At 42.8% G+C, this 16375-nt stretch overlaps 1 protein-coding gene across 1 annotated transcript in view; it reads left to right on the top strand.

The window, feature by feature from the left end:
* The first annotated feature begins 3738 nt into the window (after positions 1-3738).
* The window catches only part of pkia (cAMP-dependent protein kinase inhibitor alpha), a 54688-nt gene continuing 42051 nt past the window's right edge, over positions 3739-16375 (top strand). The window contains exon 1 of the mRNA XM_039754403.1: positions 3739-4152. The gene's annotated coding sequence lies outside the window, so the exon portion shown is untranslated. The remainder of the gene's footprint in view (positions 4153-16375) is intronic.

Below are 16375 nucleotides of genomic sequence, written 5' to 3'. Positions count from 1 at the left end.
TCGTGTGCCGGACTTGCGGCCATATGTCTTGGACACTCGGGTGAAGAGAGGGGCGGAGCTGTCAACTGATCACCACCTGGTGGTGAGTTGGCTTCGATGGTGGGGGAGATGCGGTCAGACCTGGTAGGCCCAAGCGTGTTGTGAGGGTCTGCTGGGAGCGGCTGGCAGAGTCCCCTGTCAGAAGTAGCTTCAACTCCCACCTCCGGCAGAACTTCAACCCGCCCCGAGGGAGGTGGGGACATTGAGTCGAATGGGCCATGTTCCGTGCCTCTATTGTTGAGGCGGCTGACGAGCTGTGGCCGCAAGGTGGTCGGTGCCTGTCGTGGCGGCAATCCCGAACCCGTTGGTGGACACGCGGTGAGGGATGCCGTCAAGCTGAAGAAGGAGTCCTATAGGACTTTTTGTCCTGTGGGTCTCTGGAGGCAGCTGATAGGTACCGGCAGGCCAAGCGGACGCGGCCGGTTGTTGCTGAGGCAAAACTTCGGGCATGGGAGGAGTTTGGAGGCCATGGAGAGCGACTTTGGACGGCCGAGGAGATTCTGGTCCACCGTCCGGCGTCTCAGGAGGGAAGCAGTGCAGTGTCAACACCGTATATGGTGGGGATGGTGCGCTGCTGACCTCGACTTCGGGCGTTATGGGTCGGTGGGAGGAGTACTTGAAGACCTCCTCAATCCCACTAACATGCCTTCCAATGAGGAAGCAGAGCCTGGGGACTCTGAGGTGGGCTCTCCCATCTCTGGGACTGAAGTCACCGAGGTGGTCAAAAACTCCTTGGTGGCAGGGCCCGGGGTGGATGAGATCGCCGGAGTTCCTTAAGGCTCTGGATGTTGTAGGACTGTCTTGGTTGACACGTCTCTGCAACATCGCATGGACATCGGGACAGTGCCTCTGGATTGGCAGACCGGGGTGGTGGTCCCCTCTTTAAAAGGGGACGGAGGGTGTGTTCCAACTATAGAGGGATCACACTCCTCAGCCTCCCTGGAAAAGTCTATTCGGGGTTCTGGAGAGGAGGGTCCGTCGGATAGTGAACCTCGGATTCAGGAGGAACAGTGTGGTTTTAGTCCTGGTCGCGAACAGTGGACCAGCTCTTCACCCTTAGCAGAGTCCTGGAGGGTGCATGGGAGTTTGCCCGACCGGTCTACATGTGTTTTGTGGACTTGGAAAAGGCATTGACCGTGTCCCTCGGGAATCCTGTGGGGGTGCTCGGGAGTATGGGGTACGGACCCCTGATAAGAGCTGTTCGGTCTCTGTACAACCGGTGTCAGAGCTTGGTCCGCATTGCGGCAGTAAGTCGAGCCCGTTTCCAGTGAGAGTTGGACTCCGCCAGGGCTGCCCTTTGTCACCGATTCTGTTCATAACTTTTATGGACAGAATTTCTAAGCGCAACCAGGGTGTTGAAGGGGTCGGTTTGGTGGACTCAGGATTGGGTCACTGCTTTTGCAGATGATGTTGTCCTGTTTGCTTCATCAGGCCGTGATCTTCAGCTCTCTCTGGATCGGTTCGCAGCTGAGTGTGAAGCGGCTGGGATGAGAATCAGCACCTCCAAATCCAGAGCATGGTCCTCAGCCGGAAAAGGGTGGAGTGCCCTCTCAGGGTTGGGGGAGAGATCCTGCCCCAAGTGGAGGAGTTCAAGTATCTCGGGGTCTTGTTCACGAGTGAGGGAAGAATGGAGCGTGAGATCGACAGGCGGATCGGTGCGGCATCCGCAGTGATGCGGGCTCTGCATCGGTCTGTCGTGGTGAAAAGGAGCTGAGCCGTAAGGCAAAGCTCTCAATTTACCAGTCGATCTACACTCCTACCCTCACCTATGGTCATGAGCTATGGGTAGTGACCGAAAGAACGAGATCGCGAATACAAGCGGCTGAAATGAGTTTCCTCCGCAGGGTGTCTGGGCTTTCCCTTAAAGATAGGGTGAGGAGCTCAGTCATCCGGGAGGGGCTCAGAGTAGAGCCGCTGGTCCTCCGCATCGAGAGGAGTCAGATGAGGTGGCTCGGGCATCTGATCAGGATGCCTCCTGGACGCCTCCCTGGTGAGGTGTTCCGGGCACGTCCAACCGGGAGGAGGCCCCCGGGGAAGACCCAGGACACGCTGGAGGGACTATGTCTCCCGGCTGGCCTGGGAACCTTTGGGATTCTCCGGAAGAGCTGGAAGAAGTGGCCGGGGAGAGGGAAGTCTGGGCCTCTCTGCTTAAGCTGCTACCCCCGCGACCCGACCTTGGATAAGCGGAAGAGGATGGATGGATATATTCAAACACTATAAAAGCTTTGTCTAAAAGAGGATTGTTAGCTCACCCTTGATTATAACTCAAAGTGCAAAGGGTACTTTGAAGGCGTCTTTGTTAAATATATATATATATACATGAATGAAGAGAAGGAAAGAGTATGGCACAGCTGTACATCTGCTAGAGTGGGTCATCCACATAAACTGAGTGATAGTGCAAGAAGAAGAAGGCCAATGAGGGAGGCCACCAAGAGACCTCTGAGGACACTGAAGGAGTTACAAGCTACAATGAGGAGACTGAACACAAACAACTATTGCCCGGGTGCTTTAAGTGTCACAGCCTTATGGAAGAGTAACAAAGAGATAGTCACATAAAAAAATTCATATGACATCTCAGCTGAAGACACATGGGAAACTCTATAATTAGTTGGAAGAAGGTTCTGTGGTCTAATGACACTACAATTACATTTTTTGGCCGTCAGGCTAAATGCCATGTTTGAACGCCGCATGTTATCATGAAATGCACTGTTTGGCCACCCTAATATTTAGTTTTGAGAAAAGCCGGATGCCTTTGTAAAGATACTATCAAGCTTTACCAAGCCCAAAAAGGGCAACTGAGTAAAACTGACTGGCAAGTTTGGCCTTTTTCTGTTTGGCAGTGCACTTTAAAACTCACAGTATCATTCATTAGAGTACAATTTATCAAAGTTGCCAGTCAGTGTCACACAGGTACCCATGTTGGGCCCAGCAAACCCCAACTGCGTCTTAACAAAGGAATCTGTCTGAACATTAGGGTGGTCCAACACCACTTATCTTTTATAGTGCCCTTACAATCACAGTTTATTCCCTTCATTAGGTATGGAAGTGAGGTATCGTTTCCAGTCAGTTTCACCCATAAACCCGTGTTGGGCTGGGCAAAGGCAACAGTCTTGTCACAAAACTGTAAAAATGAAGGTGGCACGACATGATGAAACTCCCTTTTTACAAGTGCAGGTTTAAAATGTGGAATATTGATTCAATCCCCCCAACTAATCAATCAATTTTAGTGATGCAAATTAATACAAACAGTGCAGAAGATTTTGTCCTTCTAATAACGCTCGATAAGCATTTGGTTTGCACAAGCTGGCTGTGTGAATATGAACAAGTGGTTGACTGGAAGCAAAAAAGTAGCAACTTCACGTTCGTGAGGCTTGAACCCAGTTTTGCTGTTAAGAGGATCTGGACACGCTTCATTCTAATTTGGATTTTAACGATCAAAACATGTTAGTTTCCGTGAAAGGCTGAGTGCAATTCGACAAACTTGATTTCCCAATAATTCTCTCTTTTTTTTTTTTGTTCTTTATTTTTCCCTTTCACCCTTCATAGAATACCACCTATGTCTGAAAGCGCGGAAGTCATCGAGAGGTCGCATCGTGGTTTTTTGTATTACTGCTCCTCAATTCAGGTGAACAGACACGCATTTTTAATCCGTTCCGAGAACTTCAGCCCCAATATCTCCTGAGCCAAAAAATAAAGAAAGAAATGCACTCTTGTGCGTGCCACAAATGTGCGATAGAAAACCGAGAGCGGAATCCGGCATGACATCACTGGGAAGGCAGGAAAGCAGTTGCTAAGGATGGATTCCTGATGCGGAGAGGAGAGCGCGCTTGACGAGCGGGGGGTTGCTTTCTTTCCTCCGTTTCAATGATTACAGATCTCGGTGGTGACAGCAACAAAGGAGCATCGGACCTGACAGACTCAGTCCGCCGTCAATAATTCATTGTGGATCGCATATCAGGAACAGCGTCTGACAAATGAATGAAGAAAAAAAAGAGGCTGCTTTATCTGAAATGATGTAACGCGCCTTTGTTGCCGCTTTCTTCGTCCCCCGGCTTTTCGCACAATGTAAATACTCACGAGCCGCACGCAAAGATCTAACGCATCAGTGCACAGGTGAGTCTTATCTGAGGTTACCTGCACGCGTGCGGCGATGGGCTTTGGGTGTGTGTATATATGTATGTGGAGGGGGGAATAGAGTGTGAGACGGGGGTTCATGTTTTCTTTGTGTGGCACTTCTGCTGTTGCATCTGATTGTTCTCTCTTCCCATCTAACTGTAGCTGCGATTTGACAAGTGAAGATACTCCAGTTCCTTGGTAGTCGCATGTCACGAATCAAATCGATTTTCTATAAATTCGCAAACGGGTTTTCAGGTTAGGTGTGCGGGTCACCACGGTGCCATAGTCGTGTGATTATCATCTTGTGTTAGCCTGAAAAAAAGAAAGTCTTGATTCGATAGTGCCTGGAAAGGTTGCACCGTTCTGAAACCAGGAAACGGCGTGGAAATGCAGATGTCTTACTGCTGTAGGCCATACTGAGCACTGCGTGAGCACAGAAGAGCGACTCTCGAGGTTTGAGGCAGAAGCCGAGCCTGAGCCAAATGCCCCGATGTCGTTTGACGAAAAGCCTTTGCTGAGTAGAGACGTGTTTTGTACCATAGGAGATCCGTCCTTTGTTTTGACTCAGTAGGGTTATTAATACAATGAAAGAAAAGCAGAAGAAAAATTCCTTATTGCTGCTACTAAGATACATGTGCTGTCTCTTGATATACCTGTATATATTTCAGTGGATCTGCATCCGTTTAGAGCTAACAAATTAGTTTGGGCCTTATTCAGAAGATTTCAGTTTGGGATGATGCGTGGTAAGGCGACTGGAAAATTTTTCGCTCCACAAAAATAGATATACTTTAATTAGACAATTAATTTTAATTGATATAGAAAGATACATTTGAGACCCATCAGTCTTGAAATCAGTCTATTGATTAATCAGTATAGTGCCTTCACCACTTTATATCCATCAATTCTACAGTGCCCATCACAGCTGTCATTTTATCAATAGGCTAATCGATCGATTGATTCACTCACACACTCACTCACTCATTTATTCATTTACCTTATCTATCTATCTATCTATCTATCTATCTATCTATCTATCTATCTATCTATCTATCTATCTATCTATTTCAGTTGATTCACAAACTCATTAAGCCTTTTGTTTATTCAATTGTTTTATCTAACATATACAGAAGTGTAGGGTAAAGTCATTATTACTGGGGAACCTCTGTAATTTTTAAGTCCAATTCAGACCTATCTATCTGTCAAATAGTGGCCTTTGTATTTATCATTTTTATTTCATTCATTTATTTTATCTATCAATCATATAGTGTCTTCTCTATTTAGCCTTCTATTGTATGGTGCCCTTGATAGCTACCTATCAGCTGATTTACTGATCAATCAAGGTACTCAATAACTAATTAATTTCACTTATGCTTTCATAATATCTATTATGTACTGCCCTTTGTATATCTTTTGTATGTTTCCCTACCTATCTGATATATTTGGAAGTTTAGTTTCTAGAAAAAAAGGAATGCTTACTTGGCAACTTTTTGTTAGGTTAAGCTAAGATGGTTATTCTACAGACTACAAGAAATGGGGATAATAATGGGTTAACTACAGACACTTTATTAATATTCAAGGTAGTCCTTCATAGCAGATTGAAGGCTGAATTTAAATATTATAAATTCATTAAATAGACAGATTTAAAGAACTTTGGGGATAAATGATGTTCTATCTTTAAAAGAAAATGAATGTCTGTTGGTAACATGTGAGAAGAAAACCTGTAGATTGTAAATGTTTTTTATATATTAGAGACTGATGTCTGTTAGTATAACTGTAATTATGATATAATGGTATGCAGATAGATTTTAAAAAGACCTTCATCTGTTTATCTGTCTATACTTTATATAGTGGCCTTCATTATCTATCCAGCTATAGACTGACTGATCAGTCACTTCACTCACTCACCAATTTATTCATTCACTTATTCATTAAAAATATATATTATGTAGTACCATCTCTATTGTATGCATATCTATCTATCTATCTATCTATCTATCTATCTATCTATCTATCTATCTATCTATCTATCTATCTATCTATCTATCTATCTATCTATCTAAGTGCTGATGTATTCAAGCTAAACGACTCCATTGGCTCACCATGCTGGTTTTGTTTCCTTTACTGTTTGCTCTTCATGAGCCTTATTCCGTACTCCTCCTTGTGCCTATAAATACTGTGATTCTGATTCTATTTGTGGCTCACATTTAATTTTGTTCGAATGTATTGCTAGAGTTTTCAATTTTGGTTCACAAAGTCCCCATATGTCTTCTGGTTGTCATTTCAACCCGTTTATCACTTAGAGGCCAGTGCCTGTTGTTAATTGAACTTTGTACCTAATTAGATGGCCTAGTCTCAGAAAAGCCAGGCATGCATTGCAGTTTGTGTTTTACGTCTCTAAGAAATATAGACCGATGCAGCTTATATTAAAGACATTAGTCAAAAGAAATGTATCTTTAATAGTATTTTATTTATCTGTTTAATCTTAATGTAATGCTGCTGTATTCGGTGGCGTGGCCTCACAGCTGGGGAGGGGGAGGCAATGGTGTGGTTGGAGTCTGGTGGTCTAGTGGCCCAGCAGTTAGGCCTTCTGCCTCATAACTCATATGATTTTAGTCCAAATCTTAGCCTGCCTAATCTCTGCCTCTACTGAGTTTGCACATTCCTTACATGTACTCCAAAGTGTGCTCATTTGAGGACTGCTTCCTTGAATAATGACTTTAAATTTTCACAAAGGAGCGATTGTAAATGGGTGACTAAGTGTGCCCACCAATGGACTCTGACCAGGTTTAGGTGCAACCTTGTGCTCATTGTTGTTGGAACAGACTCTACGATCTCCCTTCTCTGAATTGGGTTAAGCCGGTCAGAAAGTAGAGTCTGGCCTCAAGAAGCAACAACCAGACGGGGTTCTCGAGAACCCAGTCTGAAAATCTCTACTGTATTGTCATATTGTAAAGCGTTTTGTGATGCTTCATGGGAGGTATATGCTGCACTAGACGTAAGAAGAGCATGTAAATGGAAACATGCTTTTGTTGAGGGACTGAAAATAACATAGAATCCAGTTCATATTGACTGGAAGCTGAGGCCTAGCTTGGTGGTAGTGGGCACAAGGCAGGACCCTCCTGTAGATAGAGTGCCAGTCTATCCAAATGAACACAGTCTCTCACACAGACACCACCAAGGCCATTGTAGAATTGCCAGGGAAGGTAACAAATACATCTGTGGAAATGTGGGAGGAAAAATGGATTACTGGAGGGAGATGCTTGATTCAAAGCCACAAGGCTGAATCCATGAGGCAGTAGTGCTAACCACTGTGCCACTGGCATGAAAATGTAGAATTCATAAAAAGTACAAAGTAGCCGAATGGCGTCTTTATTGATTTTTCGACTGTAAAACTAGTAAATGTACAGCATCTGTTAATGAACTCCTTTCATGCCTTTCCATCTTGAATGAAGCATTGTCTACTTGGTATAAAGCTCAAGGGACAGTGAAAAGAAGGAAGACATTCACGATGCTCTGTGAGCCAGAAGTGGCTTAGACCTTAATGCAGTGCACTGAGTGCTAGTTTATTAAAGTGAGAGTTTGTGGATTTCCGTTGAGGTTTGGCTCATTTCTTACCTCAAACTAGAAAGGCAGCAATATGAGAAGTGTGGCAGCAATTTGAAAAAGTAGTTTTATACAGCAGTGTGTCACTGTGGGCAGTACTGGCACCTCACAGGTCGAGAATCCCGGGTTGGTATCCCACACCCAGTCGTTATCTGTGTATAGTTTCTCACTACATCTGCGTGCATTTTCCTCAGTGCCTTCATATTTTTTCCCGTTATTTCCAAAGACGTACAGGTTAGGTTAACTGGTGAACCTAAACTGGTCCTGTGGGGCTACACGTGTGTGATGAGTCATCGAGGGTGGAAGACAATCCTGGCAACAGTATGTGCAAGACAGGAACCAACAAAACACCAGTCTATCTTAGGGCTCTCCCTGGTGCACATCTATACAAGGTCACTTTAAGACTGCCGGTCATCCTACCATGAATGTCTTTGGGGACATTGAGGGAAAATCAGAGTGAGTAGAAAAAAACTGAACGACAAAAGGTAGAACTTCCAAAATCCACAAAGACAATGAGCAGTTGTGATTTTCAAATCCAGGACACCAGGTATGTAACTGAGCAACTTAATGAAGCACCACCCAGCCATTTCATAATAAATGATGCACAATATACAGATACCAGGTTTGCCCCCTTTGGCATGTGGAGGTATTGTCTGAAATTGTTACCTATTCACTCTACAATAATAAAGGGAGACATTCTGCACTAGTTTAATGGCTGCATGGAGTTTACTTGTTGCCCCTGTTTTTTAGTTGGATTCCTTTCACATTTTATAGCCGTGCTTATTACGTTACATTGCAAGGCTAAGTTACTCTGATGTGAGTAAATGCAGGTGTGGGAGAGAGTGTGCCCTACATTGGGCTGGCATTCCTGTCAGGCTCTGTATTCCATAAACCTGTGTTGGGCCATGTGTGTTATTAAAATGGCTGGATGCTGAAACATTTTAACTTTTTAAAAACAGTATTTGTATCATTTCTTTGCCATTAATGGAAGGAATTATTAAGAATAAGATTGAGCAACACATGGCAAGGACAGGAGTTATTCTGAACAGTCAGCATGGGTTTAGAAGAGGGAGGTCATGTTTTACTAACATGCTGGAATTCTATAAGGAAGCAACAAAAGGATACGGTCAAAGTGGAGCTTATGATGTTATTTATCTGGACTTTCAGAAAGCATTTGATAAGGTGCCACATGAGGGGTGATGTTTTTAGATGGGTGCAGAATTGGCTCAGACACAAGAAGCAGAGGGTGATGGTGCGAGGAACCTCATCAGAACTGGCCGATGTTAAGAGTGGTGTTCCACAGGGGTCAGTGCTAGGGCCGCTGCTATTTTTAATATATATAAATGATTTAGATAGGAATATAAGTAACAAGCTGGTTAAGTTTGCAGATGATACCAAGATAGGTGGATTAGCAGATCATTTGGAATCTGTTATATCATTACACAAAGACTTGGATAGCATATAGGTTTGGGCATATTTGTGGCAGATGAAATTTAATGTCAGTAAATGTAAAATATTACACATTGGAAGTAAAAATATTAGGTTTGAATACACAGTAGACAGTCGGAAAATCGAGAGTACACCTTATGAGAAGGATTTAGGAGTCATAGTGGACTCCAAGCTATCAACTTCCAAACAGTGTTCAGAAGCCATTAAGAAGGCTAACAGAATGTTAGGTTATATAGCACGATCTGTGGAGTACAAGTCCAAAGAGGTTATGCTCAACCTTTATAATGCACTGGTGAGGCCTCATCTTGAGTACTGTGTGCAGTTTTGGTCTCCAGGCTACAAAAAGGACATAGCAGCACTAGAAAAGGTCCAGAGAAGAGCGACTAGGCTGATTCCAGGTCTACAGGGGTTGAATTATGAGGAAAGATTAAAAGAGCTGAGCCTTTACAGTTTAAGCAAAAGAAGATTAAGAGGTGACATGATTGAAGTGTTTAAAATTATGAAGGGAATTAGTATAGTGGGTCGAGACTGTTATTTTAAAATGAGTTCATCAAGAACATTTGGGACACAGTTGGAAACTTGTTAAGGGTAAATTTCACACAAAAATTGAGAAGTTATTCTTACACAAAGAACGATAGACAGTTGGAATAATCTACCAAGTGGTGTGGTAGACAGTAAGATGTTAGGGACTTTCAAAACTCGACTTGATGTTTTCTTGGAAGAAGTAAGTGGATAGGACTGGCGAGCTTTGTTGGGCTGAATGGCCTGTTCTCGTCTAGAATGTTCTAATGTGTCAGTTTGTCATATCCAGTACTATGTATGGAATACTGCATATACAATAGTTTACATATAACAATCAGCCACAATGATAAAACCACCTGCCTAATATTGTGTAGGTCCCCCTTGTGCTCTGACCAGTTGAGATCTGGACTCCATAAGACCTCTGAAGGTGTCCTGTGGTATCTGGCACAAGCAGCAGATCCTTTAAGTCCTGTAAGTTGTTCAGTGGGCCTTCATGGATTGGATTTGTTTTCCCAGCACATCCTTCAAATGCTCGATTAGATTGAGATCTGGGGAATTTGGAGGCAAAGTCAACACTTTGAACTCTTTGTCATGTTCCTCAAGCCATCCCTGAATAATTTTTGCTGTTTAGCAGGGTGAAGGAGGACACTGCCATCAGGGAATACTGTTGCCATGAAGAGGTGTATGTGGTGTGTAACAAACATTAGGTAGGTCATACTTGTCAAAATAACATCCAAATGTTTCCCAACAGAACACTGTCCATAGCATCATATTGCTTTCGCTGGCTTGCCTTCTTCCTATAGTGCATCCCACCTAGCTGTCAACATGACCCAGAAGAAAATGTGATTCATCAGATGAGCAAACACAATTTGGTCCTTGTGGTGTTATGGGTCCACAGCTCACTGAGCAAAGGGCGTTTCTTTTTAAATAAATAATCACCGCACTCGAGGCTGCTTCATGAGGGGGCGTAGTGGCCATAGCAAGCCACGGAGCGATCTGCGGTGTGGGCGTTTCTCACCTAGTGCACAGGTGAGGAACTGCCCACATCCGTGATTGTTCCCGTGGCTAATGTGCTGCAGCTGCCATGGCCCTTCGCAATATAAAAGAAGTGCGAGTCGGATAGAGGAAGAAAAAAGATCTGGAAAAGAGAGAAAGAAAAGGACGGAGGTTATAGGGAGCGAGGAAGCAAGTCAGAGAGAGAAAGAGAGAGACACACAAGGAACGTGTGGTTGAGTGAACGAGCGCTCGTGGGCAGCTGCGAAGAAGCTGGGTGTTAGGCCGACACCCAGGCGTTGGAGTTGGAAGTCACTCCCACTGAGTGAGCAGGTAGCGGGAGTGACCAGGGAAAGGCAACTGGTCGCGGAAGACCAGAAAGGCAGCGGGAGTCACAAGGCTTGGAGCAGCAGTCCTTGGTGTGGGCGTCCAGGAGACCAAGGAGTTCAAGTCTCGGGCCTGGGATGAGTGCCAGACCGAAGCCAGGATTGGGAGGTCTCCAGACCTGTGTTTGAGTTAAAAAAGGGCAGCTGTAGAAAGAGCGTCTCGCCTGTTGAAGGGCCTGTATGGGAGAAGCTGGTGAGACGCTAACGGAAAAGAAGCACCGAGCTTGGCATTGTCATTTGTTTTAAAAACTGCTTCCTATTGAACATTTTAACCTCTGGTTTTAAAGGATTGTTTTTGTGTATTTTTAACCTCCACGTTTTTCTTTTATGGGATTATTTATTTAATGACTCTTTTGAAAGAACTGCACTATTTATTTGAACACTGTTTTTGATTGTCTTTTTAATAAAAGCACTTTTTCACTTTTTACCATCCCCTTGCTCAATTGTTTATTGCCTGAACTGTCTAGCTCATCGCTGACATTACAGACGGTGTTGGGTTCAAGGGCTCCTGAACAGCAATGGGAGCATGGAGTCGAACCCGCATCGTCACAGTCCTTCTCAAAGTTTCTAACATCCTTATACTTGCCTGTTTTTCCTGCTTCTTTCAACACATCATCTTCAAGAAATGACTGTTCTCTTGCTGCCTAGTATATCCCACCCCTTGACAGGTACCATTGTAACAAGATAATCAATGTTGTTCACTTCACCGGCCATTGGTTTTAATTCTGCGGTTGATCAGAGTAGAAATCTCGGTGTGTATGCATCCTTAAAAATCATTTGCAGGACCGTATGTGGCTAAAGTTTTCTCAATCTGTTGAGGCCACCAGGGAAACAAATAAGGGATTAATTAATCATTTCATTACTGTTAGGTAAAAGTTTCCCCCATTGCAAACTTTTATTGTTACAATTTTTATACATTTGACCACATCTCATTCTAAGAAGGCCTTTGTCAAGGAGGTCTCCTGCTCCTGCTTGCTTGAAATAGTTCTATCATTAGCCTGTTATCTTATTGCCATTTCCATTCAATCTTTCCTGATTTACTACATGCTGATGCTATGTAAGAGCAAACATCTAGGATTTCTTGAGGGTCTATTATTCTTACAATATGAAAATTCAGACATGGTTAAAAATGGAAAATAGGTTTCTGGTTTATATCATTGGGTGAGATTACTAATCTAGCCAGTTCAGTCCAATGTGCGGCCACATTTTGAATACTTTGTGCAGCTGTGGCCACTTACATATGTCAAGAATTTACTAGCATTAAAATGTATTTAGAGCTGAGCAACCATATGGAAGGATATAACATTTTAAGCACTGATTAAGAGACATAGATCTTAAAATTAAAAGTTAAGAGAAGACTCAGAGGAAGGATTAAAACAATCTCTCCATATATTCCTGTATTATTGCACTTGCTTAAGCCGATGTCACATTACACAACTTTTTGCCGTGGACTATGTCCAATTTGCCAGCCACAGTCGCTGCACCATGTCACATTTAGCAACTGAGCAGTGATCGTCCAGCACAGTTGTGCTCGCACTTTTTTCTGACAGCCAATAGTATTCTGTGTGATCAATCAATCAATCAATCAACATTTATTTATATAGCACATATTCATACAAAAAAATGTAGCTCAAAGTGCTTTACAAAATGAATAGAAAAATAGAAGACACATTAAAAAATAAACATAAGTCAACATTAATTAACATAGAATAAGTAAGGTCCGATGGCCAGGGTGGAGAGAAAAAGCAAAAAAAAAACTCCAAAGGCTGGAGAAAAAAATAAAATCTGTAAGGGTTCCAGACCACGAGACCGCCCAGTCCCCTCTGGGCAATCTACCTAACATAAATGAAACAGTCCTCTTTGTATTTAGGGTTTTCATGGAAGGACCTGATGATGATGGTCACATAGACTTCTGGCTTTCAGTCCATCAATGTTGGTGCAATGGAGCCGGTGCTGTACAAAGTGGTAACAGTTGCAATGAGTTCAGCAACAATCTCCACTCTTTATTTCTTTTTTTCATTCTGTTATTTATTTATTTTTGTTCTTTATTTTGCCTTATACAATTTCTCGTATTAGGAATTTATTAGTTTTCAAATACCCCTTGGGTTCAGAGCACAGAGTCAGCCATTGTACAGCGCCCCTGGAGCAATTGAAGGTTAAGGGCCTTGCTCAAGGGTCCCAGCAGAGTCGGATCTCTTTTTGGCAGTGACGGGGATTTGAACCGGCAACCTTTGGGATGCCAGCGCAGATCCTTAACCTCAGAGCCACAAGTGGAATGAAAAATCAAACACACAAACTTTTTAGGGCGGCATGGTGGCGTGGTAGGTAGCGCTGCTGCCTCGCAGTTAGGAGACCCGAGTTCGCTTCCTGAGTCCTCCCTGTGTGGAGTTTGCATGTTCTACCCGTGTCTGTATGGGATTCCTCTGGGTGCTCCATTTTCCTCCCACAGTCCAAAGACATGCAGGTTAGGTGCATTGGCGATTCTAAATTGTCCGTAGTGTGTGTGGGTGTGTGTGTGTGTGCCCTGCGGTGGGCTGGTGCCCTGCCCGGAGTTTGTTTCCTGCCTTGCGCCCTGTGTTGGCTGGGATTGGCTCCTGTGACCCTGTAGTTAGGAAAACGCGGGTTGGATAATGGATGAATGTATATAAACCTTTTTCTACTGTTTGTGTGAGATCCACAGTCCTTGTGCTTCCCCAAGGAGCCAGTGATGTACTGGGGTTTTGTGAAGGGTTAATGGCTGGGGTGTGTTCAGCCTCCTCGTTGCTACTTTCTTTGCATTGTACATTCTCAACTCTCGCACACAAAGAGTCTGCCCCTGTGACCGAAGAGGAAATCAAACTTGTTCGATGTTATCCCAGCCAGTGACAGACACATTTGTTAGGTATGCCAGATTAGATGACTGAATTCACAGGATTGTGCTATCAACCAGTAAGATTATGTCTGCGTCCTCGTCACTCTCTGACTCATCCTCCGGCACTGGCAACAGAACTCTTTCAAAGGCTTGTTGTGCTATGTCACATTGTGGCCTTTCTTTTATCTCTTACCCATTAACAACTTGTCAATACCTCCATAATAAGTGACAAAATAGAAATGTCACTTTAACAAACATATAAGAATACAAAAAAACTTTGAAAAAAGCATGTTTTATTTGAGCGCTGTCTATAAATAAAGCACCTTAATTGTGCATGTAAAAATAGAGACACTTTACAGCTTTCAGGTTTAGTGACCCGATTTGGTTTAGGTAAATACATTTTCATAATAAAATAATTGAAAACTAATTTGGCATATTTTTAATTAAATTGTTTTCGAATGAATAGTATGGAGTGTAGGAGAGAGAATGTGATTTATCATTTCCACCCATAGGGACGCCAATAAATATTGGAAATGGAAAGAGAATTTTAACTTGCCACCCAGGGACAGTTATAATGAAGGTAAGAAATGCTGTGAGATTTCACTCAGTTAATTAATTATTAGTTTTGCCTTGCAACAATATCAGTAATTGATTAAATAATTTGGTAAGACTCCTACTTTATTACCTTACCTTTCTCTGCTGTAGGAGGTGATCGCCAGCCTTTAGTCTTATATCAAGGTAACTGAAGCACACTTGTTTTAAGAAACAGAATGAAACAATTTATTGTTAAACACAAAGATTATAGAAATCTGATAATATTTTCATATTTCTTATATTGACATATAAGACAGAACACAGTCAGACTAGACAGGCGAACATATAACATAAAGAGTCTAGCTGTTTACTTACAATTTAGATTTCTGATTTATCTTGGCAGATAAATAGGTTTACGATACCAAGTGTTTGAAGATGATGTATGATGTTTTACGGAGTTGTTGTTTTATAGCTGCATTGGGTTTAAGTGGAGGGTTCTTTTGTGTTGGAGTGCACTCTTTCTCTTTGCTCCATGTTTGTAGTGTTCTGCTTCCTCGGCTTACTTTTTGCAGTTAGGCCCTTTGCTGTGTCATCTGCACTTTCATTAGGAAAAGCATTACTCTGTCTGGCACAAGAGTTTAGATGCTGACGATTCCTTCTTACTTCTCAGCCTTTTCAGACTACTGGAAGGCAGCTTTGGCTTGGCAGACTGAATCTATTTATCCATTTCAGCTCCCCAAAGAGAGAATGAGCAGCTCATCAAATTTTTGTTTCAGAGAGATTTGCAGTTACTTTTAGAGAGTGTGCTCAGGAATGCCCTGGGCAGAGTGTCGTTGGCAATCCCATGAGAGAGCCACCTGAGAGATGCAGAGGTGTCCTGAATTACCCAGATGGGATGAGTGTTGGGACATCTCATGATTGGATTAAAGTCACTTCTAGTTACAACATCAATCTTGGCGAATTCTTCTGTCTGTTAGAGTTGCCACTCATTGATTTACAGCTGTATGTTCTTGCTTGAGTCTATTTTGTACCTTTTGGCCCAAGAAGTCTACAGAGTGGCTTCTGCAAAGATGTCAATTCAACTGTAATTTTCATCTTTGTTATCAGATGAAGTCTAGGCAGATTCTGGTACAAGTACTTAAATGCAAGTGGATTGCAGCTGGATGTCTTCTAAATCTGCTGCCTTACAGGTCTGGTGTTCCACTAAAGCCTAACAGAATGGGGAATGCAATGCCCACTTTGTCTTACAGAGACATACTTTGGGAACTGTATCAATGCTGTATCACATGACCCCATGAGAGCTGTCAACATGATATTGTGGGTTGCTAGCAATTTGAGAGGTGACTGCACGGTTAGTGTGATTACACATAATAATGGCAATCAGGCTGACCATGGCATTTCACGGTGTTTGAGTAAAAGCATAGTCTATGTCTGAACCGTTTTTCAATGACTGAGTCAACATTACAGGATTCACGGTTACAGTTAATGGAAATTTAGATACAAACATTCGATAAATACAGAACCCTTGAATATTTTTAAGGAAATTATTAAAAAACTGGGTATCAAATCATTTTTTCAGACAACAACAACAACATTTATTTATATAGCACATTTTCATACAAAAAAATGTAGCTCAAAGTGCAAATGTAGCTCAAAGCTTCCAAATTCACCCTGTTTCTAATAATCTGAGTCATGCTTAATTACTTGAAGGATTGAATTAAGACAGACAATTCTTTATTTTTGAGAGCTAATAGCCCAGGATTGAAAATAAGAGGGGCATCTAGGTAAATGAAGAGGCCACTATGTATAACTGTCCAGGGAAACTCATTGCTTTTGGTATACTTGTTAGGAAAAAACGCCCAAAAAATATATAATAATTAGG

Source organism: Polypterus senegalus, chromosome 5, assembly GCF_016835505.1.
Source record: "Polypterus senegalus isolate Bchr_013 chromosome 5, ASM1683550v1, whole genome shotgun sequence".
NCBI lineage: Eukaryota > Metazoa > Chordata > Cladistia > Polypteriformes > Polypteridae > Polypterus > Polypterus senegalus.
The sequence above is the reverse complement of the archived record's forward strand: the minus strand, read 5'-3'. Positions and strand labels throughout refer to the sequence as shown.